The 4803-nt window shown below is 55.2% G+C and overlaps 1 long non-coding RNA gene across 1 annotated transcript; it reads left to right on the top strand.

Annotated features, from left to right (window-relative positions):
* The first annotated feature begins 684 nt into the window (after window positions 1-684).
* On the top strand, window positions 685-2746 carry LOC132419375 (uncharacterized). The gene is made up of 3 exons (XR_009518174.1): window positions 685-803; window positions 1488-1619; window positions 2358-2746. It is a non-coding gene; the product is annotated as an uncharacterized lncRNA (long non-coding RNA).
* The last annotated feature ends 2057 nt before the right edge of the window (window positions 2747-4803 follow it).

Here is a 4803-nt window from a genome sequence, read left to right as displayed (position 1 = left end):
TGAAGAGTTTACACTCTACCCGCAGCAGCCCAAGCTCTGGAGCGCGTTCCTGGTCCAGCGTTCCCTGGGCTGGGGCTCTGGAGTCTGGGATCCCGGGAACTGGGTTTTGAGGCCCTGGGTTCTAGCATCTGGGTTCCACAGCCCCTCTGCTGATCTGGGAGGGAGGTGAACATAGTGGGGTGGAGAGGGCGGCTCCCAAAGTCCTCGAGATCCACGTGCTCAGAGCCTGGCCCCGCCCAGGCAGCTGAAGCGGAAGCCCCTCGTTGCACAGAAGTGGAGACTGAGGCTCGGGTCTTCGGAGACAGCCAGCGATCTGTCCCAGAGCGCTTTTGAGCCAGGGATCTTGGGGGTGCGGGGTATGGCCACCCATGACCCAAGACAACAGCCGCGTGCCCTCCTCCATCAGCAGGAGGCCACTGCCCTTTGGGGTCCAGCCTCTCTGGGTGGGGAGGATGGAGGCCCCTCCTCGGGAGCCCGGAGGCTGTGCTGCTCCTTTCCCCAGAGCTGGCAGCCTCCCACCCCCATCCGGGCTCCTCCTGCAGAGCCCGGGACTGGCTGGCTCCTGCCAAGAACGCCCACAGCCTGCCAGGCCGGTGGGGAGCACACGCATGCCTGACACCACCCCGTCCTCAGGGTTCCTCTAGGCTCCTCTAGGTTCTAGGCTCTAGGTGGGTCTTCCTGGGAGAAACAGAGGCCCATGGGGAGTCAGGGCCCCCCGACCCGCACCCAGGCTCCACAGGAGTTTCCAGACACACTTCGGAGGCTGTGCTTCAGTGGGGTCTCCCCACCCCCTCTTTTGAACCGTGAGAGTGGTAAAGGGCAGGCTGCCAGGCCTGGAGCCAGGGCGGGGGGTGGGGGGAGTGGAATGGGAGTTGGCAGGGGTCCTGGCAGGAGGCCGGCGGGGAGAGGGACCAGGGCCCCCATTGGTGCTCCCTCCTGATGCCTGCCCCACCCCCTCCTCAGCCCCCCTTCCGTAGCCCTCATCCTCCCAGCAGGCTGCCCAGCAGGCTAGGAGGGGCCCCGGGGCCCAGAGGGGCTACAGGGCTGCGCTGGTAGGCCCTCTCCGCCACACACACTCCCAGGCGGCACAGAGGAGGGTCCTGATGGGACCCAGGGCTGGGGAAGCTGGCCATGCACGGCCTCCTAGGAAGGGTACACGTCGCCCCTGCAGTTTGTCCTGGGGTGCTTGGCAGGGTGGTGTCTGAATTCAGAATGAAGGAGGCCAAACATTTTCTTCCGCCTGCTGTGTCACCTCCCAGGATGGAAGTTACGCCTGCACACGGGTTGAGCATGTTGGCTGACAACTGCATAGGGGCGTTTTTGTGTGTATGTGGTGGGGCTGTGGGCTGGGATGTGCCCGTAGGTGATAAATCTCTGTCACACACACACACACACACACACACACACACACACACACACACACACACGGGTATCGGGATATCCAGGGCAGACTTCCTGTTCCAAACACACCTCTCTCCCTCCATCAGCTTGTCTGCAGTTCCTCCTGAGCATCTTCTAAATAGAGCACACGTTCCCTAAGATGGAGGGGCCACGCCCAAGCCTGGAAAACAGACAAGGCTTAACCTGCCTGAGTGGCAGCTTCCTCATCCGTAAGGCAGGTGAGTTACCTGCTCCCGCCTCACAGGGGTTCAGTGCACGCATGGGACATGCTGACGCAGGACAAGCGCTCAGACGACACGCCCAGGACGCTGGGAATGTGGATGGGATGTGGAGGGCCCCTGTCCTCAGGCTGCTCTGCTCCTTCCTCCGGAGGGGACCCAGCAAGGCCGGTGGAGCTCTGTCCACCCGCTCTAGTTCCCCCGCCTCTGTGCCACTGGCAGGAGAAGGTGGAAAGGGTCTGTCCTCTCCAAAGGTTTCCTTGTATCTGGTTCACTCTACTCCCTCTTCCTTTCTTTCCTTTCGCACTTTCTTCATCTTAATCCCTTTAAGCCCCATGAGGCCTGGACCTTGTCGGCCTCTCTTAAACTGCGTTCCAAGTGCCAGAGCAGTGATCAGAGACCCCGCTGGATGGGTGGCTGGAGGAGCCCCCAGCCTAGCACCCAGGCTGCATGGCTCACTCACCCCCACGCGGCTCATACAACCACACCCATGCTAGAGGCCAGGAGACTGAGGCTCACGATGTGAAAACCTTGCCCAGGGCCCAGGGCCACGCCTGACTCTCAGACACCCGAGAGACTTGGCCTTCCTGGACTCCTTCCTCCACACAAAACAAATAACAAAAAACAAAAGTTCTATTTTATGACTGCATTCGTATAAAGAATATATTAATAATATATATTAGAACATTTTCTTCGCCCTAAAAGTTCCTTTTTTTTCTCCTTTCTGATTTTAAACAGAATTGAAACAATTCATGGTCCCCTAAAGGACTGTGGCCTCAGGCACTGTGTCGCTGTCTCTGAGGAAGGGGAGCCGTCCTGGCAGCCTCCTCCCATTGGAAGCTGACTTGAACCCAGGTCTTGAATCCAGGTCTTCTGCACCCCCAACCTCTTCTGCCCACTGCCTGCCACTTGGGGAAGGACCTGGTGGATTTTTGCTGCCTTTTGGCATTTCTTACTAGCCATCCGATGGCTTTGAATGTCTTGTTTCTGAGTGCTTATAACAACAATGATAATTAATAATAATAATAGGGTGGGATGAATTGGGAGATGGGGATTGACATACATACACTACTATATATAACATAGATAACTAATGGGAACCTACTGTATAGCGCACAGAACTCTACTCAATGCTCCCTGGTGACCTAAATGGCAAGGAAATCCAAAAACGAGTGGATATATGTGTATGTATAACTGATTCACTTTGCTGTACAGCAGAAACTAACACAACATCGTAAAGCAACTCTACTCCAATAAAAAAATAAAATAAACTGTTAGCTGTAATCTAAAACAGAATAAAAAATAAAATAACAACAGCAATAATAATAATGCTAGCCCTTCACAAAGCCCTTGACGCTTTTCAAGCCCTTTCATCTCTGTTATCTGATTCTCCCAACAATCTAGGGAAGAGCTAGGACGGCCACCGTTACTTCTGTTTTATAGCTGGGACAACTAAGACACCTAGGACAGATAAGTGGTCCCAGTTGGTAGGACCAGAGCCCCAGGCTCTTTGCACACCCTCTATCTGCAGTTTGGTGAGCAGGTGGCAAGGAGGGGCCTCGGAAACATACCTGGTCAAGGTGGGAAGGTTGGACTTCAAAGGGCAGGAGGGGGAGCAGTGAAAGGACTGGGTGGGCAGGTGGGGCAGAGTGATGGCTGAATGGCTGAAGGGGAGGAAGCAGGAAGGTGTAAGCAGGGGAGTGAGAGATGGCTTCTGGCTGCCCATGGGAGCAGGAAGTGCCCAGTGCAGCTTTCTGGAAGGAGCTGAACTGACGGGGGCGGTGTGATTACCGGGAGGAAGCCAAGGGGACCACGGGGATATCTGGGAGGCACAACCACTGAGCCTTGGTGACTGATGGGGTACAGAGGTAAATGTGGGGGTCGACAGAGATGTTCCCCAGATGTAAGCACTTAGAAGCCCCAGAAGCTGAAAAGGCCATAGCACGGTAGGTAATTAAACCATAACAACGCAGCAGAAGCTTTCTTAACCCAGCTGCACTTAACCAGCTCACTGCATGGAGCCACTCCACACCCTCTGTAAAGCACATGGGCAAAAACTGACGTTTGCTACTGACCCTTTCCAAAGCCCACACACACCCATCCATGACAATAAAGTGGGTACACTTCCTAGGAGCTCCTGGAACCTTTAAGCCATCCTCCCACCCCAGCCAGGGTAGAAACCCCTGAGAGAGGCTGCTCCACGCGTACCCTAAGCTTCTGCCCTACTCGTTGAGATCACTGCCTTGTTCTCCAACCTCTTTATACCCTGAAACACTTTAGTGTGAGTCCTTTAATTGAGTAATACACAAACTGCTGAAATATAAGTGTGAAAAGAGAGTCACTGTGCCTATGAAAACTAAGTTGGCAAGTTGGAAAGACCTGTTCATAGCAATTTAATTTTTAAAATTGCTATTGAATTAGGTATAGATGAGACAGTTGTAAAGACCAGGGGAAAATGTAAACTCTTAGAAGGACCCTGAGCATAGATCTGCTCCCAAGCTCCCCTATGGGAGGCTGGCGGCTTCAGGTCCTGGCGAAGGGGGCCTGGCCACAGGGCTGCTCAGGGCACGGCACCCCACGTCCCCAGCAAGAGGGGGAGGCTGAGCACCCAAAACAGAAGTCAGGCTTTTTATAAACTAATCTCAGAAGTGACGATGCCATCAAGTCTGCTCTCTTCTATTGCCTGGAATAGGTCATTACTTTCCGCCCACACTGAAAGGGGCGGAGATTATGCCCAGCTGCGAATGCCTGATGCGGGATCATTTGGGGTCTTCTTGAAGGCTGCCCACCACAACCTCCCGGAGAAGATGTCCCTTTTGAGTGGGATGAGGGGTCTTCTTAGACTCTAACACCCTCGGAACGGAGCCCTTACTGTGCCGGGAACTTCACGCGGACCCCTCTCTACCACCCTATGAGGTCAGCTCTATTGTTACCCCCATTTCGGGGGGCCCAGGGAGGGAAGTAGCTTGTTCTCAAATCCCACAGCCTGTAAGAGCTGGAGCAGGCTGGGATTCAAGTCCACACGGCCTTCAGCCCGAGGAGGAAGCTGGGCTGGGCACGGTGTGTCTGTGGAGCCCGCGGAACGTGGGTGCTGAGTTCCCCCAGGGCGGCCGTTATTTGGGTCTGAAGTTCAGGAAGAGGCAGGTTGGAACTGGCACGGGGTGGGCGCCCTTAGCTTGGGGGT

Source organism: Delphinus delphis, chromosome 2 (genome assembly GCF_949987515.2).
Source record: "Delphinus delphis chromosome 2, mDelDel1.2, whole genome shotgun sequence".
Taxonomy (NCBI): Eukaryota; Metazoa; Chordata; class Mammalia; order Artiodactyla; family Delphinidae; genus Delphinus; species Delphinus delphis.
This window is presented reverse-complemented; position numbering and strand designations above follow the sequence as displayed.